This window comes from Phoca vitulina, unplaced genomic scaffold, assembly GCF_004348235.1.
Source record: "Phoca vitulina isolate PV1807 unplaced genomic scaffold, GSC_HSeal_1.0 scaffold17, whole genome shotgun sequence".
In the NCBI taxonomy this organism is placed as follows: domain Eukaryota; kingdom Metazoa; phylum Chordata; class Mammalia; order Carnivora; family Phocidae; genus Phoca; species Phoca vitulina.
In genome coordinates, this window is record NW_022589720.1 from 9,101,450 (window position 1) to 9,127,212 (window position 25,763).

A 25,763-nucleotide genomic window follows, 5' to 3' on the forward strand; every position below is an offset into this window, starting at 1 on the left:
AATCAAGAGTCGGATGTTTAACTGACTGAGCTACCCAGGTGCCCCAGGTTTATACATTTTTAAATGAAAGAATTCAATGTTCCTATTTAATATCCTATACCTAGAAAAAAAAAATATATCCTATACCTAGAGATTAGGTAAGTCCCTAAAAGGGAAATGTATGACATTTGGCCAATATTTGTGCATTACATTTGCCAAATATATGCCAGAATATGCCAGAGTCCACAAACTAATGTCCAGTTCACAGCAGCATGAGGGCCAACAACCAAATGGCCCAACAACCTATGGGCCTACATATGTAGACACAGCCCCACAGCTCACTCAAAGTGTCCGTCTATAAATCTTCGTTATCTCACCTCCATATTGATGGTTTCTATTTTCTGGCAGAAGTGCTGCCTGATAATGTGGGTGCAGTCAGGCCCCAACCCTAACACCCACATCTGACTGCCCTTCCATTTCAACGCTGAATATGGTATGTCTCACAGAAACTTCACTAATGCTGATGGAAGTTACCAGAAACTGATTCAGAAGAGCATGAGGGCATTAAACAACTGAAGCAGCTGAAATTCACAAGGAAGGGATGTGTGAATAATGTCCAAGCCATGCAACAAATAATCCTATTTGGAATTACTCTCATTGGAGGATGATGGAGCCAAATGTTACATCCTACATGCAACCAGCAGCTGAGGCCTAAGGAAACAGAAAGGTTCTAACGATCTATTTGCCTCCTACAGAAACAAGGAGACAGTTGACCAATGCTTGTAATTAGCTTTTCTTCTTTAAAAATGAGCCAGTACTATTGGAAGCCACAGACTAACTCAACACTTTTATTCCTCGAGGAAGTAACTCTCACATTTTTAAAAAATATTTGAAGGTTACTATGTAATTAGCCACACTGTAGCGTTTATTAAATTCTTAGAGCTCGCAAAGTTTATTTTTAAAACCACTAGTGCTAAGTTTAATTAAACTTGTCAAATGTAGGAACAACTTGATGGGACAGAGGCAAATGATTGGACGCAAAAACGGCAAACCTATACTCACTAGTTGTGATGCTGTCCAGATGAGCCACCGTTAGTTACGGCCACCATACGAGATACCACCATGGACTAATATCAACTGGTAATTCTTAGGATCCTGAAAATGTATTCTGTTTTTTGAGTAAAACTTTATTTAACAGAACTGCTGACTGAATATGATCACATAAATAATCCAGGCCACTGGATCTTTTTTCTCATGTTGACGAACATTACAAACACAAAGAAATATACGATATAGTATTTTAGAGATTGTGTATAATTCTTCGTGTGTTCCTTATAAAAATACTTTGGAGAATATGCAGATAAATCACAGAACCTTAGAGACAGCTGGAGTACTATAGTAGTAGCCACAATGTTTATAGTGGAAGCAACAAATGGCTACTGGAGCTGAAGGCCCTGGTCAAGTTTCCACAGCTAGAGGGCGGGAAGATGGGAGAACACCCTGGGCTTTCTCACTACGAATCCACCTGATGCCATTGACCATGCATTAGAAGGGAAATTCTCAACCCCTATTCTGTGATACTTGGCTGAGTGTTAGTACATAAGCAATTATGAACCCACCATCTGTATTTGACCTCTTTCACACTTATACTAGAATAATGGGTTGCCAGTGATAAATTCGAATATTTTCTACTTTATTTTTACAATCAGCAAAAACAACAACAAAGTAGAACACTGTATATTTGGCACCGGGGAAACTATATTTAGTTTTTCATTTTTTCATTCAATAAGTAAGGCAAGCATGGGTCTAGGGGCTGGGAATGCATCAATAAAAATAAAATAGACAAAAATCCCTGCCTCATAGAGTTTACATTCCAATGGAGAAAATGGACATTGAACAAGATGGACCAGTGGATTACTTAGAGCATCACCTGTGGTAAAGGCATTGGAGAAAAATAATGCAGGAAAAGAAGATGGGGAGGCCATTTAAGTATGGTTATCAAGACTGGACTCATTGACAAGGTGACCTCTGCCAGAGGGACACAAGGGGGAGGTAGTGTGTGTGTATGTGGGCTGGATTTGGGCTGGGGGACTGCTGCACTGCTTTCAGCAGAGAAAAATGCCAAATGCAAAGGCCACGTGCTGGGAGCATTTTCTACAAAAAGCAAAGCATCTTCTATGCTGGAGCAAAGTGAGCAAGAGGGAAGACTTAGGAAATGTGGGAGAGACAGGACTGGTAGGGGGCACTTCACCAAGGGGCTTCAGCAACTGCATGGCCTTTGACTTTGACTCTACATAGAGTAGTGACATGATGGCATTTCTGTTTTCAAAGGAATTCTCTGGCTACTATTTAGAAATTATCCTTACAGTCATTCTTTAACAGTTACATCATGCAAGTCACTTAACCTTTCTTCATCTCAGGTTGGGAGGATGAATTACCATATTTTAAGGCACTGTATAAAGTACAGCGCTGTGGCATGCTCTCCTTGACCATGACTCCATTAAAGCAGGTATTTTACTGCCTTACAGTTAGGAGTTCTCACATCTGCATCCCCACTAGATTTTTTAGTTCATGGAGACTCCAGGGAATACCTCTTTCCATTCTGGTACATGGCATAAAATATTTAGTACAAAGGAGGGTCTCAACAAGGATTTGCTGAATATAAGGTACAGCAAGATAGAAGAATCACAAAAGAGCTCTAAATCAGAATTCACATGTTAATAAGCTTCTTGTAGAAACACAAACACAAAGCCTTGTTCCTAAACCATTTGAACTGGAAATTTTGGTCAAATGTATTAGCTGTAATTCTGTAACCTATCAATATAATCCTGAGTTGGGCCCATCCTGGAATTGTCCGGGAATGTGTATATATATAAATTTTTTCACAATTAAAACTATTCTTTTCTTAATCATGTGCATAAAACTTATGAATAAAATAGTCCAGGAAAGTTTTTGCAACTTGGCCTTTGAATATCCTCAAAATGCATATTTCTTTTAAATCACATTTCGTTTGATCTCTGCTTATATGCTTTAGGATGGCCTCTGAAGGACCCAATTTAGTATGTTGTCAGATGGATTCACATCATATAAATACTTGGATTAAAAAACAAATTTAAAAATCGTTTAAATTTTCTTCTGATATGAAATATTTATACTCATTTATATGAAATGAAATATTTATATTCATTTATATTCAGCAATGTGAGATAATGGGCAATCACACCATGGAGTTAGTTAACTTGTTATTTGTTTAAAAACTATTTGGGTCACATGCATATACTGTGCCCTATAGTTTGAAGACTTAATGTCTCTTGAATCCATGACATCGATGTTCCACAAAGTGTGAGTGCCTAGGTACTGTATTGCCCAAGTGAAGCTTCAAGGTCAATTACCTTTACATTTAGGCAGTGTTACTAAATAATGATCAAGGCATGGAAAACACTTTCAAAGGTCAAAATTTTCTTTAGTAGCTATTCTCAATGGGTATCTTTGAGGTTTGCATCCATCACTTAAAAATGAAAAGATTTCTTAGCTTTAATATGATCAAAATACACTTTTAACTTTAATTAATTGAAATATTTACTAAGAGGCACCCCCAGAGTATATTCAAGTCTTTGTTAGCTTCTTTAAAATAAATCATACCCATGCTAGTCAATTAAAATATTAAAACACATGTCATAACATGCTCCTGATAAAAATAATTCTTTACGTCAACTTGGTCATTATTTGCCCTCAGCATCTGAGTTACAAATTAATTCAAATTTCAAATAGTATTAATCAAGTAGAAATTCTATCTTGTGATTGTCACAATTAAGTTGGAAATCATTCTGTTACTCTTACCATCCATTTGAAAACACTAAAGATAAAAACCTAAAGACTTTCTGAGTCCTCATTCCATTTTACTTTACTCACAATTCTACAGTGTATGCATATCTCATAAATATATAGCAATCTAACGTACAATTCCCACAGACTGTCACCTGTTAAATCCCCCAGCTTTCTGAAATCCATTTGTTTCTTTCACCTGTTGAGTACACAAATTCTAGCGGCAGAAGAGTGAAATCTACGAAGTCATTGTAAATTTTGGTCAATAATTCTCTCAGTGAGTTGTGTGAATAAAAGCAATCTGGAAATACTTGTATGGTAAAGGTTTTCTATAATTACGGGATTTGTGCATCCCATTTACACCATTTAGAATGATCAAAACATGCAATTATTGTATTTCAGTTCTTATAATATAAAGCTCATCACTGAGAACCAAATACTCTGTTAAGACAGGGAATGCAATGCAACAAGTTAGACTATCCAATACACTGAATTTTTAGTTACTTTACATAGTAACACTGGCTGGGTGATTTTTACTCCTTTACTCTCAATGACTAATTTATTTCTGAGTGAGGTTCTCCATTTAATTGTGTGCCAAAGGGGGAAAAATAAAGAGGCCCACAATTTCCAAGTCAACTTTTAATTACTTAATTCTCAATTATAAACAGGTACTTTCATGAAATCTAAAGGATGTATCTATGACACACCAGGTTTTACTAAAAACAATTATTAAGCAGTTATAATGGTTAGCTGATAGAAAAACAGCACATGGATTCTTACAACTGCATTCTGTTGAATTAGATAATTTGGCTTTTACGATTTCAACATTAATACACTGAATAAACTGACTGGCAACCGTGAGGCCAGAGATAAATTCCACCCGTGTTTTCCACACATAACTCTCAACCTGCAGTTTTAAAACGCTAGCTAAAAATCATCACACAAACAACATCAAGAATGAAAGCATTTAAAAAAAAAACACGTTCCGTTTTCACTTTTTTTTTCTCTTTTACCTTGGGAAACAAATGGTCCTCAAATACTTCAAAACTGTAGTCCAGGCCAACAAGTGGACTAGTCACAAAGATGAGGGGTTACTTTTCCCTCCTTCCTGGGAAGCCGTGCTGGGGTTCCAGGCGCTCCCCCACCTGCTCCTCCCTCCCAGAACCAGGGCTAAAAGGAACCCCAGAGGAGCTCAAAAATCACGAAGGGAGTAGAAGACTGGTCTCGAAAAAGTCAGGATGCCGAATTATCATAGTTTAATTTCTTCTTTCACTCACAAACTGTTGAAGAGAAAGCCAAGCAAGACGCATCAGAGACACCACAAGCCTAGTTGTAGCCGTCTTAAAAGAGAAAAGAATTGAGTTCAGCCAGGCACAAAGGTCTCCATGGCAACGGTGAATTTAGACCCCCATCGGCATTATTTATGCAACATTTCATCACAAAAGGACCCTCCCACTAGCCTGCCTAGCAAATTCTAGTTTTCTGATCTTCCATTCCTTTGCCCTAAATCTGTATCTGGATCCTTAGCTATCTGCGTACCTCAACATTAAAGAAAAAAATAAAGAAAAACCCACAGAATCATAAAATTAGTCTCAGACTGAATCTAGACTTTGTTTCCTTGGTGAATTCAAAGGCAAGACATAGATTCGAGATTGCTTAGAGTTCAGACTCAAAGCTGGTCTAGTTTTTATTTCAAAAGGGACAGTTTGGAAAACATAAGCTTATTCAAATTATTTTATTTTTGAAAGGAGATTGCAATTCATAAGAAATACAAAATATGGCAAACTCTAGCAAACCCAAAGGCTTACAGAAAAGAGAACTTGTCCAGATGCTGACTTTAAAGCTAAATTTTATATGCTAACATCCACCCCTACCCATTCCCAGCCATTACACTACCTCAAAAAACTCTTTTGAGTCTTTCCCTTGATTCTACTTTAGCCACAATTTCCATGTATTTTAAAGCCATTTTTATCAGCTGTGTGTCCAATGGACCCTAGGTCCACATTTTATAATTAGATGATCTAGGGCAAGTTATTTAAAACAGAGATAGCACCCCGATGTAATGAGGTACTGTATTAACAAGAGGTTATCCTACTGAAGTACTTTCTTCAATTCTAAAACAATATACAACTATAATTGTTAGGATAATACTTGATGATGCTGAAAGGAAACGCTGGGAGTCCTCGTTTGAAAAGGATTGTCCTTGGTGTTAGCTCAAATAAGAACTAAACAAGGTGACTTTTAAAACCTAGGTTTTGATTATTTTTAAAACAGGATAAACTTCTTATTAAAAGTTCAAACAGTACCTACTTTTATAAGGGGTAGTTCTTATCCCATACCCTCCCCACACCAATCTCATTTAATATAGTTGTATGTCTAGACCTAAATCATGCACCTTGATCTAAGTCCTGATTGACTCAATGCTGTCTTTAACACAGTTTGCAAGAATGGCTCATGGATGCCCATATTTTCTGTCAGTGCATATTTGATAAGATTTTCTGTTACCTGCAGCATAGGCAAATATCCATGCCTCCTGGGGGCATTGCTCTCCCAAAACTGGGTGTTCCTGGTGCCTCCAGAAGCACCGTTGACCTTCATTTTCCATAAGGACGCACCCTGACTAGCACAACTCATGGCTCTACGTAGACAGTTATACAATTTTTGTGAATATATCATTCAGATACCTTCTGACACTGAAAACTGAAGAAGAGAATTAAAAAGCAGGTTAACATTACTCTCTTTTAAGAAAAGAGTTCTCCGGGCAAGAACAACAACCACCCACACGTTAGTTCCCAGTTTTCTCTCTTCCATATCCATCACCTTCTTTTTTTGTTGCTTTTGTTGTCTTTTTTTCCCCCTCTCTTCTGTTTTATTTCCTCATACCAGTCCTGTTTATTTCTGCAATATTGATGCTTCTTCATGGCTTTAATGTGGTTTCATTTAAGCAATGGCTTTACTTCTTCCTATTTTTCCATCAGTGTTGTCTACTCTTATTATTCCTTTCTTGACTTCTTTGTCTTATCATTTCTTTGATTTCATTTTTTTTTTCATGATTCTAACTTTATTCAGGCTATAAACAATATTATGGCTAATGTTCTCTTATATTACTTGGGGGTAATTTAATTTTCCTGAAGTTACATTTTCTCTGCGTTTTGTATATTACTGTTATGTTACTTTCTTCTCTTTCTGATTTCTTTGTTTTCTACTTTTTTGTGATAGTGTCAATCCATTGTCTTATATTTAAACCCTTCAGTTTATTATTTCCTTGGGAATTCCGGCAACGGCTCCTTGGCTTGGCTTTTGCTTAATTACAGATTGAGGAGGAGCGGGGTGTGGAGTATGAGTGAAGCGAAGGTTAAAGATGCCATGCTTGTAACATCTCCCATTTCAACATGATTCTCTCTTGTTGGGAGTTTGTCCTCCACAGGGCTTCCTGTGTCTCTGTGTCCCCTCATGTCTTCAGAGCTCAGTGTTCCAGGGAAGGTCTGAGTCATGGCCGTCGCTTCTTCCCTCCTCTTCTTCCCTCCCACTCTTCCATATTTCCATCTTTCCTTCTTCTTTTTTAAATTTTATTTATTTTTAAAGATTTTATTTATTTTTCAGAGAGAGAGAGAGAGAGAGAGAGCACAAGCAGGGAGGTAGCAGCAGGCAGAGGGAGAAACAGGCTCTCCACTGAGCAAGGATCCCGGGACCCTGGGATCATGACCTGAGCCGAAGGCAGATGCTTAACTAACTGAGCTTTTTTTTAAATGAAATTTATACAATGTATGATACCTGAAAAGTGATAGATATGAGTTTGTGGCCAATTCTGTTCCTATTATTATTGTAATTGGAACTATATTACTAATTTATTGCATTTTTGGTTGATTTTACTGTTTCCAGAAAAGAAATAGAATAAACTGAACATTGTGGAATATCCATAATAAATAGTTTAAACTAAATCCTAAGAAGGCCTAAATATGTGTCTTTCACAAAATTCAACAGTATTCATAATTTAAAAAGCAATCTTTGCAAACTAGGCATCGAGAGGAATTCCTTCAATTTGATAATGAAAAAAAAAAAAACCTACCTAAAAATTACAATCAGAGTTAAATATTGAAAACTTCTTAGAGATGTTATTCACTACTATCATCACTTTTATTTACCATTGCACTGGAGGTCTTCAGCAATAAAGTAAAAACAAAAAGCCAATGTACAAAAACATCAATTTTCTTTCTGGTATCAGCAATAAAGAAATTAAAACAACAATAACATTTACAAATAACATAGAAAAACATCCAATACCTAGGAATAAATCCATGTGAAGGTGATATAAGACCTCCTCACTAAACACTACATGACACTATTGAAATTAAAGCAGACCCAAATGATGGTATTACAGAAATATACCATGCTATGGTTGGCAGATTTAATATTGTAAAGATTTCAACCTCCTTGGATTAATCAATAGGTTTAATAGTATTCTAATCCAAACCTGGGCATGCTGGTTTTTTCTGGGCTGGGAGGGGCTGAGATAATGGATAGTGGATTCTAAAGTTTACATGAAAATGCAAAGGGCCAAGAAGAGCAAGTGGTTTTGAAGGAAAGAAACAAAGCTAGAGACTGAACCTACAGATAAGAGGGCACATTACAGAGCAGTAGTAGTTAAGACCATAGGGCATCCATATAAGAAGAATCCAGTAGAACGTAGATCAGGAGAGAATTATGACACCAAATCACACTTATATCTAATTTATGAGAACCGTGGAACTGCCACACAGTGGGAAGATGGTGCTTTCACCAGAGTATATATCTGGTGAAAAATGCACCTTGACTCCATCTCAAAAAATATACAAAAATCAATGCCATATGCAGCATCAGTCTAGATGTGAAAGACTAAACAGTAAAGCTTTGACAGTAAAATATGGAACGCATGCATGGCCTTAAAGGAACCAAGGCTTTCTTAAGCAGGATGAAAAAGTGCTAACCATAAGAGGAATTAAAAAGGCATAAATTGGGCCATCGTGAAATTGGGAAACCCTGCTTATCAAGACGCCATCGAGAAAGGGAAGGGGCACTAGTAGGAAAAAATATTCTCATTCTTTATGTGTGTCTGTGTATATATCTACATCTATATATCTATATCATCAACAAAAATCCAAAACGCAGCATATGATAGGCAACCCAATATTAACAAGGTCAAAATATGTAAACAAGCACTTCACAGAAGAGGCTATCCACACAGGCAATAAACAAATGAAAAGATGATCGGCTTTATTACTCATAAGGGATATGCAAATCTGAGATCTCCATGGAATGCCAATACACACTCATTAGAATGGTTAAAGTAAAAAAGAGAGGAGACAAAATGCCAAATACTGACAAATATCAGGTATTATCAGAACTTTCACAGACTGTGAGTGGAACTGTAAGACGGTAAAACTAATTTGATGTTTTTCAATCTCTTCTACCGCTCTTCATGTGCATCCTCTATGTCTCAGAAATTCTACTCCTAGGTATACACTCAACAGAAAGGTGCACATAACTACACCAGAGACATCTGCTATGATGCTCGTACCAGCAATATTCATATCAGCCCCAAATGGACACTACTGACATGCCCCAGAACAAGAATAAATGTAGTATGGTATCTGTGCACAATGAGATACTACTCAGCAAAAAAAATAAACAAACCAATAACCAAACACAGTGTACAGCTGAGTCTTACGGACATGATCTTGAGCAAGTTGTACTTCATGATGCATGTACTTTTCTGAATGTATATTATTCTTAAAAAATAAAGTCCTAAATTATTTTCAATCCTAGATATCAGGCATGAATGAAAACAGGAACATTATTTACCTACTAATGTTCTTGAGTTTCTACAAAAAAAAAAAAAAAAATACCATTTCGACCCCAGAGGTTTCCAGCAATATTCTTACCAATTTCTTTTAAATGAAAATAAAAAGTTTTTAAGTCTTACAAAATAAAAGTAGAACTAAAGAATGAAGAAGGAATCACTGATGCGGCATCATCAGTTTTAAAATAATTCACTATGTTGTGCCCTTCTACACAAACGATCTAATTTCTTGGGCCAAAAAGAAAGAAACTGCATTAAAATACTCCAAGAATTTTAATGTTCTGGCCACTTTTGCCTACTAACACTGACAGCAAGATAAAAGAATAAGTAGCACTAACTAATATAGGAAAGCTTTAACATTATAAACAAGTGACAGATTTTGTAGTGATTTTCAAGTAAGTGTAATATGAATAGTTTTATACTTTTAATAAAACTATCTTTAGGAGAGTTTTTTTTTTAAAAAGACTGGATTATTTCCTGAAATTTCGGCTTTTTATTTTCTCAGAATCAGCATTCCAGTACAAAACTCTGTAATTCTATTTATTATCCCTCCAGACACTTAAGGTGTAAAATTACAAATGATTGACAGCCAAATTACTGAGTCTGCCTTTCAAGGGGCATGGTGAGGCTTTAGCACAAAGATTCTTCTGCAATTAAATAGTTGCAAGGAGTAATATTTTTAGGGCCAGCTCAGCTTTTTTTCATTTGTAGTCCGCAGTTATCTCTGCTGCCCATGGCCAGAATGGATTGCAGGACGCGTTAGGGGAAAGAAGAGAAAAGACAGAGGAAGTAAGTCAAACAAACAATGCTGGACTTTTGCCTAGGGCCCTGGTAGTGACGGCTACTTGGATAAAATTGAAACCCCATGCAGCCTGCTGCTTCTGGCTACCTAGTGTCGGACACACTCCGAAGTAGGACACTGGGTACTGGAGGCTGGAAATGGATGACATCACACACTAGCTCATGATCGAGAATCAGTGTAAATTTGAACTCTGTAACTAGGAACGTGGGCTATATATACTAAATCTGCTTAATAAAATATATTGTAGTGATTATTTGCCCTACTGGCATATAACCCTCTTATTTGGGACCTTTTACATTGGGCAAATCACATGCCTTCCTTCACTCTCTGCCTTAAGTTAGAGCTCATGCAATGAGGGATTAAGAAGACCAGAGGATTTTCAGGGGCAGCGCTCTACCCTGGCATGAAATTAATTTCACTATATTCAAAGCACTCTTGGTTTCTCAAATAGGATGCGCAGTTGACCATCCGGTAAAGTTCAGCAAGCCCCTTGGCATTCCTAATGCTGTCCAACTATCAATCCATTAAATTCATGTGAATTTACATTTTTGGCATAAACAAAGCTTGGAGACAGGAATCCCCAGCTACCGAATGCACAATTGCAATGACTCCAAGAGAATGAATTTAGAACACAATTTTTTAATACATTAATTAATTAGAGGGAGAAACACATCTGTTCTATAGAATACTCCTAAAATGCCACAATGTACCAGTTTTACTATGAATATATGCACTTTCCAAGTAATATTAATAATGACAAACACAGAATTCTCATTTTTAAATGCAGAGTTCCCATTTTTAAAGGGGTCTCTCGCTTTCTCTGACACACACACACACACACTTTGGCAGAATGCAACATTTTAAATTACAAAGAAGAGTTTCTTTATGGCAGAATGGACGTCTATCATGTTTTACTCTTTACCATATCTCAAGCACATATTTAAGACATCCTCTTCTAAGAAATAACTCAATTTATCTGACTACTAAGAGTATTGTATCTTAATCTCCCAGTATTAAGAGTAGCATTTGTTACGATTTTTTGCATAATTAGCTTCTGTCTTTATTCGATATTCTCTAACATTTATGTAAAGTGGTGATCATGAATAATACTCTGTCAAAACAGAGTGGGCCCTGTTTCTTGGGCCGACTTGGGTATTACGTCATTGCCCTAGGCTGAGGTGCCTAAGGAATACCAACAAGAAAACGCACATGACTAAGCATTTTAAGTTCTTCCCACAATGTGTTTGGCTAAGACATTACCCAAAGAGAATACTTTAAAAGTATTTCTTTGCCAAAAAAAAAAAAATACTAAGGTTCAAAGAAATTGGAGGGGTACATTTAAAACAAATGAGTAAATTCTTGGAAACTATACATTTCAATATATCAAATCAGAATTATGTAAATATTTTGGTATAATTATTCCCTGTAGGACATATTCTCCCTGGGTATTAGCACACTTTCTTACATGTAGCCTGGAACATTCTGGGTTCTCTAACTTAAGATTTAACTTGTATCTTGGAAAGTTAAGATACAAAGGTGAGTGAGTGGTGCCCTGTCATGGAGACAGTGATTACACATGGACAAACAGGCTCAACATGATGAGTATTCCTATAATTCTAGGATGATAGTGTCCTCGTTGTGCTTTTCGTTTGCTTGTCAGCGTTTTTTGTTGTTGTTGTTTTGTTTTGTTTTGTTTTAACTGAGAGCAGCATTTAAAATATTTGGTCAGCAATCTTTCATGAATTATAGTATATTTTATGTTCCATTTCTTCATGATTACCTAAGAACAACCTCTAAATTCGCTGTTTGTCCTATGGTGGCGTTGGAGGTGTGTGGAGCAGGGTAGGAAGCTGGCCTACACAAGTCCAGACTGATCTTTGCTGAAAGGACTTTGCTTGCAGATATTGTAACATTGTATTATTAAATATGCAAATCACAATAGGATCAGTGCCTTATCATTTGTTGAAATAATACACTGCCTTTTGAGAATTTTGAAGACTTTTCTACGAGATGTTTTGAATCCGTCTCTACTTCTGAGTGTTGCCCAAATACTGGGATCCAAAAAATGGAGGCCTTGACCGTATTCTACAACTTCAGCTGGTTCTAGAATGGATACGGCATTTTTTTGAAATAAGTGTTTGTTAGGATGCCTGTTAAGTTTTGCTTATGGTTCTTTAAAGTTCCTAAATTCCGAGGCTGCTCTCTTCATAACGGTAGCCCATCTAGCATGAAATGATTCCCCGGCATTTTCAAAAACTTCTTATGTCATCCAGTGGACTGGATGACAAATTGAGGCTCACCTCGCTCTGTCGACTTACGTTATGTTCTCTCGTTCTTGGTCTAAGTTCAAAATTTGGCCTCCAAAAATATTCTTCCATCAATCCACAGCTGGACTGTGGAATCTTAAAAAATATTAATGAGGAGGACAAGAAGAGCTGCCAGCTTACTGGGTAGGTAACTCGCCACTGGATGACAAGAACTCACCTTCAACACCCCCGAAACTGCCTTTGCCCATACGCTCATGTGGTAAAGGAAGAGCTGGATAAACATCAGCTTAAGCATAGAGTGGAATTTTGCCATTGTTTCTGCACGCAGCCAAATGGAGCAGGTTACTATCTGATTTTAAAGACGAGAGAGATTCAGAGAGACTAAGTAAGTAATGTGCCCCAAATCACACAGCTTTTAAGTAATAGAACCTGCAATTTGCACGTAAGCAGTTTAACTTCAGAACTTCTTAGGGCACCTGGGTGGCTCAGTCGGTTAAGTGTCTGACTCTTGATTTCGGCTCAGGTCATGATCTCAGGGTCCTGGGATCTAGCCTTGCGTGGGGCTCCATGCTCTGTGGGAAGTCTGCTTCTCGGTCTCTCTCTCCCTCTGCCTCTCTCCCTGCTCACACACTCTCTCTCTCTCTCTCTTAAATGAATAAATAAAGCTAAAAAAAAAAAAAAAGAACTTCTGTTCTTAACCACTAGAGATCCCTAAAATCCTTTACAAGGTTTTAAGTTTGTCTTCTGGAGTCACGTGTAAAAGCCATAGCACCATCATGTTTTTATGGGATTTGCATAGCAATGAAGAATCAGATCATCCACCCCCCTACTCCCTACCAAGGAAGGAAGTTCTGATGAGGAACACCAGTTTCCTAAAATTCAGCCAGGTTCCTAGGGGAGCCAGCACCCCAGAGCTGCCCCCAGTCTAGTCTACCTACTAAGTAATCCTTCACCAACTATGGTTTTGCCTATCATTTTAAAGGTCATTAAGGTTGATATTATAAACAGACATTTAAAAATCCTTTATCTGCTTGGGGCACCTGGGTGGTTCAGCCGGTTAAGCATCTGACCCTTGATTTCAGCTCAGGTGATGATCTCAGAGTTGTGAGATCAAGCCCCGCATCGGGCTCTGTGCTCAGCCTGGGGTCTGCTTGGGATTCTCTCTCTCCCTCTGCCCCTCCTCCCAACTCTCTCTCTCTCTCTCTAAAAATAAATAAATAAATCTTTTTAAAAAAATTCTTTATCTGCTTACATTTGAATGAATTAATTGTACTTCCTTAAATAAAAGGAAACACATATCATTTCCCCCTTCAATAAGACTCCTATAGGAAGGTTTACACGTTGAGAGGAGAGAGGAATCTTCTATTGCTTACAGACTTTTAACATATGAATTGAAGACCAAGAGCTAAAGAAACTATCTTCAGTCACCATGATAATTTATGAAAAGTACAGGACTCACCCAAAACATTTTACTAATAAGTGCAAGTTAATACTCATTAAGGACTGGCTCATAAACATCAAAAGTAAGTATACGCCTATAACAACAAAAATGTATGGAACAATCTGCTTTAGTAGATCATGAGGACACAGTGATATTTACTAGAAAACTGATAGCAATAAACATTAAGAAAGAAAAGTTAGGGGCGCCTGGGTGGCTCAGTTGGTTAAGCGTCTGCCTTCGGCTCAGGTCATGATCTCAGGGTCCTGGGATTGAGCCCCGCATCAGGCTCCCTGCTCAGCAGGAAGCCTGCTTCTCCCTCTCCCACTCCCCCTGCTTGTGTTCCCTCTCTCGCTGTCTCTCTCTGTCAAATAAATAAATAAAATCTTTAAAAAAAAAAAAGAAAAAAGAAAAGTTAACTTTCATAACAAGGTCTTCCTCAAGCAGACATTTTATTTCTAATAGATCTTGGGGAATTTTGCTTCTTCTAGAACTTTTTTGTAGGTGTCAACATGTTTAAATATACAAATTTAATGACATTTTTGGATTTTTCATTATCCCTGATACATGAAATCTTGAACTTGCCAAAAGTAGTTATTACAAAATACAGCCTTTTTTCCCCAAATGTGATATGCATGCCTGGCAAAGGATTTTTTTTTTTTTTTTTTTTTTTTTTGCTTTTTGTTTCATTTCCACTAGTTCCTAAAATCCAAAATGGTTGGAAATTCTACTTATCTATGAGGACAATGTGTACCAAAGGTGAGATTTATGCCTGGGAGTGCAATTCAGTGATGAATCTGGGCAATGGAAAAGGGATTAATGAAATATAGTTTAGGGGCGCCTGGGTGGCTCAGTTGGTTAAGCCTCTGCCTTTGGCTCAAGTCATGATCTCAGGGTTCCTGCTTTGGGCTCCCTGCTCAGCGGGGAGTCTGCTTCTCCCTTTCCCTCTGCCTCCCCACCCCCCACTTGTGCTCCCTCTCCTCTCTCTCAAATAAATAAATAAAATATTTTTTTAAAACAAAGAAATATAATTTAGACTTTCCATTAGGGTTCATAGGGCACAGGGTTTATTATTTTGGTGATGAGAAATGACACCTGGGGATGGCTATCCAATTTATTGAAACTCACTGTATACCGGGGGAACCTCAGAGGTACAAATTTCTTCTGATATTCTGATGACATTCTATTACCATCAAATTGATACTTGAAGTACATGCTACCGAATTCTAAAGTTAAGAGGTAGCTCAAAAATGCATTACTGTAACCTACTTTCAGGAAATCTCAAATACTGGGACCATAAATTTTTGTTATCCAATTCTGAAGCACAGATGTAAATATGAATCTGGAAAAAAAGACTTGTGATTGAAATATGTGACTCAAACTTCCAGTTTTCTATCTCCCATCTCTATTTTCCTCACTGGCATTGCTGGATGTCCAAGACAATCACTGAGTATTTATCTCTTTAGAGGATTACTATCTACATTAAAATATCAGCATGTGGGCACACTATTGTGTGTGTGTGTGTGTGTGTGTGCACGCACACACGTGTGTGAGATTTAAATCAGCATGTGAAAAGCATTTGCCGCCACCTAAATTTTAAGCAATGTTTGAGGCACCCTGAAACTATAAAAAAAATCTAAGCATGTATAATAGTACTGAATATTTTCTACAGATACATTAAGTACACTGTGTGTTTTATTTTTCTAACTTGAAAAAATACGTCGACAATTGAAGCAATACATGTGCATATCTTTTAAAATGAAGATGAGAACAGGAAATTGTATTTCAAAATTATTGGGCAGAACATTTCCAGACAATGATGTTGGTAATGAAAGGTTTGATCTGGAAGGAAATGTCAGCAATTAACTCAGCAGTAATAGCACAGAAGTCGAAGGTAATGAGAGTATCCGTGATGAAAACGCACTCGGAAAACATTGTGAAGGCATCACGAACGCCTGTCTCCTGGTGAGACCGAGAGCTTGCAAACAGCTGAAGTAAATGAAAAGAACGTAAAGAATTCTAAATCCAACAAATACTACAATTCAACTTGTGTAAAGCAGTGAGGACATTTCTAGTAATACAGTATGTAGAGATATTGTAGGTTATCTCATCTCTGACGTGAAAGAATGAGGAGATGTAACTATGTATCTATATGGATAGATGGGTGAACAAGAACATGTACACATACATTTCATATGCAGGTAATGTTGAGCAACACACTACTTGAGAACTATAGGAAACCCTAGTATTGCAAATATTTTGCTTCTTTTTTCCATAGCGATAATTTTCTCCTTTTTTTTTTTTTTGTGACCTAATTGTCATTATCAGATTCCACTCCTCAACTTTTTGCACAGAATCTTTCTTATGCTACTATGGAAAATAGTATATTGCTAGAGACAAATTTTATTTTCTCCTGCAGAAAATGTCTCTGAAAGGAAGAGGCATCATAATAAGCCATAAATAATTGGAACAAACTTAATTCAGCTCATTAAAAAATAAAATGTAGATCTCCAAATTCTAATTTGATCTGTTTGAAAACCCTTAGTCATTGTAAGGTTATTGAAATTATTTTATTAGATTTAATTGTTAATATTTGTTTGTTCACTTCTCACAACTCATTAAGATTTTAATAACTCATACTTTCCTAAATGAGAAAATATATCATAATGATAACCACATAAACATCTATTGCCTTATATTCTACAAAATGGTTTTATATAGATTATCACTTTTGATCTTAATAATCTTTCAATTAGATATTAATATCTAAAACCAGAAAGATATTGTGAATTTAATAACAGAAAGCTAATTTATATCAAAGTTCTTATTTGGGAAGTTAAATTACCAAGCTAATTACAAAAAGGTGCTCAGGCACATATTAAAATATACTTAGGTAAAGAAAGCACTTAGATAGTGCTATGTTTCAAAACATTCTCCTGAACCCCTTCACCTCCCTTCTCCCCTACCCCCGACTCTCTAGAAGATTTTGCCAATGGCAAACAGCGACCCACCTCTTCCAAACTATCCTTTGTTCCTAAGGCTTAGGCAGGCAGGAACTTTCCTCTAAGGGTGTAATAATTAAGTTCCCTTAATAATAAAGGGATATAAAGTACCATGAGATTCAATTTCTCTTCCTCTGGAAATTAATGATAGAATTTCTTTTTTGATTTATTTTATTATTATAAAATATGCCATTATAATTTAATTTTAACAATGCAAATGGCTCATAACAATACCTTACATCACCACTTCAATATTAATATTATCATAATTAGGAAAGTATAGGTAGAGATATATTAGAGTTTTTTTGTTTGTTTGTTTGTTTGTTTGTCATTGTTGGCACCAAGAGTAACTCTATGATTCCTGTCATTTGGGAAGATTTGAGAATCCAAAGCAACACGAATGAGGATTTCTTTTCAGGCAAGTTCCCCGTGGACTGTGTCAGTATGCATAATAAACACGATGACATTAGATAGCACGATTCAAACACCTCCTTGGCAGTCACAGCAAGAAACGAGGGCACTGCCCTCTGGCCATGGAGACCAGAGCGCCTCATCCAGTGTCTGTCCAGATGGACGTGCTGAGCCGGCGGGGGCACTAATGGAGTAACCTTACAATATTCAGGTTTGAAAAGACAGAAACCAAGAGACGGTTTCACTTTCTCTTTAAATACCAACAACAACAACAACAAAATCAACAATCTAGCATACAGCTTTTCATTTTTCAAGCTAATAAAATTAATGTATACTGGTAGATTGAAGCAATCCTTCTAGAATTCTCCTGTGCCAGCGGCAGCCTAAAATCAATGAGGGGACACACCCAGTACATCACAACACAGTGAGATGACTTTTGAAAATATTTTGATAAATACAAATTATAAATACAAAAAGTATTTTGATAAATACAAAAATATTTTGATAAATACAAATTAAAATATTTTGTATTAAATATTAAAATATTTTAATTTGTATTTATCAAAACATTTTGATAAATACAAATCACTCATTTGTTAATTTAAAAGTAAAGATGCTTCTTGGGTCATTCTCTACCTTATTTTCGAGTAAAGAAGCATTTCAAAGAGGTACATACTTCACAACAGCCATCTTAATAACTACCGAACAAACTGTTGACCCTATATGCCTTTATCTCCAAAACCTAACACGAACTCACCATCAGCATATAAATATGCATAAATGCCATAGTGTCATAAACGTATTGAACATATTTTCACCTGCATTTAACATATTAATAAGGTGGCTGCCTACTTTTGCAACATGAAAGTTGTCAAATCTAGTTTCCAAAATAGAGTCAAAGTATATACATTTAAAAAGAACAAGCCAGGAAACAAACATGATTTGTTCACCCGCATACAATTTGAAATATTATGGTTACAGTAGCTGGTAGGTTTCAGTTTTTACTATCCCTTCTTGGTGTTACTGTCAGGACTTCACGTGCAGCACTAGGACTCCTGAAAAACCCAGCTGTGGACTTAAGTAACCAAGATTATCCCGCCACATACCTGCTGGGAAGGACTGCAGGCCCCAGAGGAGTCCAAAGTAAATGGCTAATTACAGAGGTGCTGCATTTGTCTTGATTATCATGTTATTGTAACGTAAAATGTAAAACCCAGGAAGATGATGTTCCCTAAAAGTAAAAGGCAATGTAGATGGACAGAGGTTGAACATGTGACAGATAAATACTGCAGAGAAGTCTATTACATAGTCCAACAATTAATTTGAGCCATCTTATTTTACCATTCATTCATTCTTCATTCATTCATTTAATGAACAGTTATTAAATGGCTATTTTGTTCTGAGCACTTGATTCTGAGAGGTCTTAAAATAGACAGACATACCCCCACCCTCACCTAGCTTACAGTCTGCCATTACTGTGGAAACACTCAGTATCTATCTGGTATCTCTTCCTGCTTCTTCCAGAAGTACAATTTTATTTCTTTTAAACAAATCAATTTACTTATTACTAGAGTGATGTGCACAGAGTAAGCACTTAGTCATGGCCTGACAGACCGATTAGCATTTTCCTTTGTAACTGATAAATGTACAGTATTAAATCATATCCTGAAACTTTAAAGTTATTTGCTAACTTACTATTTCACATAGAGGGTAGAAATGAGAACACAGAAATTCACTATCGCTTGTCTGGCGAGCATTCACACTCATAGGCTGGTTCTCCTTTTACCACTGAAGTCAGCTGCTAAAATGTGATCTATGCTGGGTCGGGTTTTGAAAGGAAGGCAGTACTTCATGTATGGAGCATATTCAGCTGCAGCGACTTGTGTCCCAGGTCTTCATGGCCATCCCGTCAGCCTGGAAAAACTACAAACTGTCCCGTTGTTACCATGAGTTGGACGGTAACCATGACCTAGAGACCCTGAAAAATTCTTTACCTGTATCAACAACTACTTTCACACTGCAACTAAATGCTATTTTCCTCTCCTCAAGATGAGAGAGGTTCAGGAATGGGAGTGATCTGGCTGGGATATGGTGGAGCACGGGCCTGAGCACAAGTCTGCTCTCAAGCTTTGAGTCTTCCCTTGCATCTTGTTAGCCCCAGTTTTGCAAGCTTCTTCCCCTCTTTGGCACACAGTATTTATTCTCCTGTCCCTTGCTCTGACATTCTCTGGCTTTCCAAAATCTTAGTTCCTCCTCTCTCCCCTAGAAAACCTGGGGCTAACCTTCTCCAGATGGGTACAATGCTCTAATATTCCCTATACCCCAATTAAACATTCATGTCCCAAATCCAAGAAAGTACCTGATTAAAATAGTCACTTAGTATTATCACATCAAGCAGGAAATGAAGTGAGGCATTTATAATCCCATGTATACCCGCAGAAGAATGACAGGGAGATTTTCATGAGCATTTTTGTCAGCTTTTTAGCTTGGAGTCCTACATTCGTTCCTCCAGGGATTAGGAAATGTATAATGGAAAGTGTAGGAGCTACAGTTGGGTTTGGGTCCCAAGGAGAAAGGAATGAATCCGTTTCCTCTTAGGATTCTGGTGAAGTAGAGAAAAGAATGAGGAGCCTTAAATGCCGACTCCGAACCCTTTAGCACATCATTTCCTCTTTCCAACCTCCCTTCCTTATTGCCCTGGAAAAGTTTTCTGTCACATGGCCTCACATTATCAATTGTATAATTTAATGTCTGATGGCCATAAAAGTGACAAAGAGAAACATTAAACAGGAACACGAAAATGATATATATTCACTTTTGGAAAAAACTGTTGAATAAATTATTTATCTGCGTTTCAAGGAAGCTGGGATAAATCCCAATGCTGGCATGATTCAGAAAGGAATCTGGATCAATGGTTCAGAGTTCTAGTTAAGCACGAGGTTTCCTCAGGTTACTCAATTTGTCTTAAATGACACTCCTTTATTTATAAAACTAGAATAAGATTTGTTCACTGTAGTTCAAAGGTTATAGAAATACAATGAGATTAAAGCTACAAGTTTTGGGGGGTTGAGGGCTTGTCTAATATATTACTCATGGTGTCCAGAGGAAGATCTCATCAGGAGGAGTTCTTTTCGCTGTTCACAGAAGAGGGTACCAAGCATAGTGACACCTTCAGAACGGACAGGCACATGCTATGGAATATATGTATACATAAGAAAGCAATTTAAATTGTACAGGAACAGAAACATTTAGAATGATCACAATGTCAATGTATTCTAGGAGCTGAAGATTCAATGCTAAAGAAAACAGACTGGGTCTTACATTCTAATGAAGAGTCACAGACTATTAACATCCACAATAAATGAAAAAGATGGCTTCTTGCGATGATAAGTGCTATGAAGAAAATGAAATTGTCCGACGAAGTGATCAGGCCTTCATAGGAATAAACAGGGACTTGTAAGACTATTTTAAGGTTTGCATTTGATTCCAAAGAAAGCCATTGGAGGGATGTAAGTGACCTCATCTGATAGGTATTTCTTTAAAAAGATTTAATACAATATGCTAAAAAGATTTAATATATTACACTAATATATTATACTAAATTTAAGGTGAAACTATCTTGAACACCACAAGCTATAAAGAAATAATCCTGTTTGGATCTGATAAACCATGATCCATATAAATCATGTGGGTATGGAGTGAGGACAATGTGGTAACAATCCAGGAACAGTCATGGTGGCTGGGAATATGGTGGCAGCGGTGGAGGAAGAAAAGCAAAAATGTCCTGAAGTAGAGCTAACAGGACATGTGGTGGTGACAGGTAGTGACATGGTAGTGACAGATGGTAGATACCCTCCCCCCCGCCGCCCCGGCCTCCAATTCCTGTGCCCTGATTATTCAATCCAACCTTTAGCTAAATTCTATTTTGGAGGAACTCTGAAGAGGGACTTAAGGTTATGCAGGAGTTGACCTAAAAATACACAGACTATTCTGGATTATCCAGCTTGGCTCAACTTAATCACGTTGAGCCCTTAAAAGCCCAGAATTTTCTCTGGATTGAGTCTGAGAGATAAGGCAGAAGAAGCAAGAGAGGCGGCACAAAAGGAAGTCAGGGAGTTTCAAAGGCACCGTTGCTGACTTTGAGGATGGAGGAAGAGAGCCTGAGCCAAGGAATACTAGTGGGCCCCAGATGCTGAGAATGATGGGCAGCCACCAGCCAGCAAAGAAATGGAAACCTCAACCCTACCTACTATGTGGAACTTAATTTATCCAACAACACAAATAAACTGGGAAGCAGATTCTCCCCCAGGACCTCCAGAATGCAGCCCTGTTGACACCTTGATTTTAGCCCAATGAGACCTATGTCGGACTTCTGAGACAGTGACATAAATAAATTTGCATTGTTTTAAGCTAGTAAGTTGTGGTAATTTGTTACAGCAGCATTATGAAACGAATATAGCAATGGAACAGATATTAGATGGGAATAAAGAAAAGGGACATGTAAGGATGACTCAGCTCTTCGGACAGAGAAGGGGAGTGCAGGGATCATTTACTGAGTTGGAAAAGAATGACGTAAGAGCATTTGAGGAAGGGGATAGAAAACAAAAATTTTGTTTTGAACATCTTAAGCTTGAGGTATCTATCATTCATCCAGTTGGAGGTGACAAGAAAGCAGGTAGAAATACAAATTTGGAGCTCAGAGAAGTGGTCAGGGTCAGAGATATAAACTGGCTTCATAAATGTATCATAAACCTATAAATGGGGCTACACGTGCGCCCTAGGGATATACATAGAGAGAGTCAGAACATCTTCAGGATTTGTTCATTAACAATGTCTAAGGAAAATTAGGAAAGTTAGGAAGGAAAGAAGGTTACATATTTTACAGGTTGAATTTTATCCCCCCCCCTGCAAAAAGATACACTGGCATCTTAATCCCAAACATATGGATGTGACCGTAATTGGAGATAGGATCTTTACAGATATGAATGAGTTAAAATGAAGCCAGTATGGTGGTCCCTAATCCAAAATGACTGTGGTCCTTATAAAAAGGGGAAATTTGGACAGAGACACGCACAGCAGGAGAACATCACTGAAGATCCAAGGCAGAGATCAGGATGATGCTTGCACAAGCCAGGGAACACCAAAGACTTCTGGCAAAACACCAGGAGCCAGGGGAGAGCACAGAATATGTTCTCTCTCACAGCCTCAGAAGGAACCAATACCTTGATTGCCAACTTTTAGCCTCCAGAACAGAGCAACAATAAATTTCTATTGTTTAAGCTACCCAGTTTGTGGTCCTTTGTTATAGCAGCCCTAACTAATTCACACACATAATATTGTGAAGTTGATCCCAGCCAACCGTACAGATATATTTTGAGCAGTATGGTTTCCATATTTGACATATATAATATTTTACCACCCTTTTTTTTAAATAAAATAGATGAAAATATGTCAAGGAGAAATGACCTAGTATAATAATTGCAACAGCAATCATATAATTTTAATTATTCCATTTTTTAAAAACCAACAAACACACAGAAATTCACTTAGAAGTTAGTTTCTTTTATTAGATATTAAAATTGATCGCGATTCAATTGCCACAAATTACGAGTATTTGAATATTAATCCTCCGTGAAAAATTATGGTAAGAAAGGTGCTCAAAAGTCTTAGTTATGAACCCACTTCTCCATGATATTTTTTGTCTTTATTCAAATACTGTTTTATTTAACTTAGACCTGTTAAAAATGTCAAACTGTCAACGTCCCAAGTGGAAGAAACTCAAAACTTGGGCTGAATGTCTATGAACACAGCAGGTACCAAACCTCCTCCAACTTTAAAAGGAGCATGCCTTCTGTTATAAGCAGAAATTTATACATAATGAGGTCCCATGCAAGGAATGTGCTTAAAGTTGACACTATGCATTATAAGAAATTCTCAAGCTCATTAACAACCATAAAAAAAGAACCCAGGGGAAAATACTCAGAAAATATAGCACTGTGAATTTTATCAACAATTTGCAACAAACCTAGAAATAGAAGCTGCCAGCTTAATGCATTATGCTAAATAAAACGTGAACCTACCCAGAGCAATGGAAGCTATGAAGAGTCCCGGGTAAATTCTGAAAAACTATGATTCATAAAAACCCAGAAAACAACATGACTGGAAAGAGCAAATTAATACAGTGTTATCGCACCCAGGCCCAAGGCATTAAACATCATCTATATGCTGATGATTCCCAATGCTTTCATCTCCAGCTCTGCTCTCCCCACTGAGCTCTAGACACATCTAGTCAACCGCCTACTTCCCATTTCCACTGGGTATTCATTCACCAGACTTCTCTAAGTTCACACGCCCAAAAGAGAACTTTTTTATTTCTCCCATTATTCCCATCCCATCACTCCCAACCTTTCCTCATCTCTGTAAATGGGACCGTCATCAATCCAATCCCTGGGGAGAAAAACATAGAAGAGATTCCAGAACAGTCTCTTTTCCCTATACTCCACAAAAATACGTCTGTGAGTTTTTGTTGGTTGTCTTTTCCTGTAATCTATATCCTGAACCCCTCCACTTCACAACCTCCCTACTGATGCCACCCAGTCCATCATCTGTAGTCTGCATTTCTGCAACAGCATCTCTCTTGGTTTCCCTCTTTCCCTTCTTGCCCCTCCCCCACTGACTCCAGAATCTTATTTTCCAGAGCAGCCAGAGTTTTTCCAATTTTTAATCATATCATTTCATTCCTTTGCTTAAAATTTTCAAATGGTCTTCCCATGAAATCATCATCATCATCATCATCTCATTCATAGAGAACCTGGATTTGATCCCTGTCTACTTTCCTGACTTAATCTGCTTCCACTCTTCCCCCTTTTTACTAAGCTCCAAACATGTGGCCTTGTTCTTCCTCAGACCCCTGAAGCCAAACCATTAGCCTGGACCATTCTTTCCCCAGGCCCTCACCTGGTTGCTCCCTGCTCTTCCTCTGAGCCTTAGCACAGATGTTGCTTATCCAGAGAAGGCTCTCCTCAGCTAATCTTGACTAGCTGTTCCCTGCTCACTCTTCATTTCATTGCCCCATGTGTTTGATTTTCTTCATACCACAGACCATGACCTGAAATCATATGTATTACTTATTTTTTATCTTTGGTGGTTGTTTTTGCCTGCATGTTTATTGTCTGTTTCCCCCCATAAGTCATTATAGTTTAGTTTCATTCACTTTCCACAAAATATGAAGGGGTTTTCCTTTTTGATGAATATTCTGGATATTTTGAACAGATGGCCTAAGGTTACAGCTATTTTTGTTTTCTTGTGTGTGCTCTTTAAGAGATGAATTTCTTTCCAAATCAGTGGATCTCAGTTGACCCTCTGTCACTATGACAGTTTTACCTGAGTGAGAATTATGAATCCCTCACTGACATCCTAATGGGAGAATGACATCTCTCAAACTTCTGGGAGAATGACAGTCTATTTTATAATACCAATAATGGACAAGATTTCAAAACTTATTTTTTGATCCAGTAGAGAGAGATAATGCCCCACAATGACCAGTGAAACGAGAGGAAAAAATGCCTTGTCTGTGGGTCTCACTGTGTTTGAATCCTGGGAAGATGTGTCTAGACAAAACCTGGCCTGGACCCAGGTGTCCTTAAGTTTGAAGTCAACTTCCAAGGGGAGGGTTGAACTGAAAGACCCCCACCCTTACCCGTAGGGTTAGGATCTTGACCTCACAACCCAGTCATAATAAACTTCCTACATTTGGCCAGACTCTTACTAACCTTTTATCAATTATAATTTCTTCCTAACAAAATCACTTTGAGAATCTTATAACCTACATACACAATGACCTCCTTTAAACATGAGGAGAAATTTAGAACTGATTTATTTGACAGCAATTTGGTTTTAGTCCTAGTATTTGTTATGTTGATTTATGATAACAATAGAAGTGCTGATGGAAAAAGAGTTTTATGGCTAGTTCTGGACACAAAGTCCTATGTTAGCTCGCCATACACTGAGTTCCCTCTAAACGCATGCACCAAAGTTGCTAGTCCATTCCACTGGAGGGGAGCTGAGTAATGCCCAACCAGCCCGTGGAAAGTAATGGCCTTCATAGGTGGATCCTAAGCAAAAACCCAATGCCCTGTTTAGGTTGGGAAGAACAAACATTTTAAGGAAATGACATGCAAAAACTTCATCTTGTTTTGTA

At 37.5% G+C, this 25,763-nt stretch overlaps 1 protein-coding gene across 5 annotated transcripts in view; it reads right to left on the reverse strand.

Annotated features, from left to right (window-relative positions):
* CTNND2 (catenin delta 2) overlaps positions 1-25,763 on the reverse strand; it is an 887,227-nt gene that overhangs the window by 581,366 nt on the left and 280,098 nt on the right. The window contains exon 1 of one of the 5 annotated variants that reach the window (XM_032415369.1): positions 4,818-5,554. The exons of the other annotated variants lie outside the window; for them this stretch is intronic. The gene's annotated coding sequence lies outside the window, so the exon portion shown is untranslated. Of the gene's footprint in view, positions 1-4,817; positions 5,555-25,763 lie in introns of those variants that run through there. 5 annotated transcript variants of the gene reach the window in all.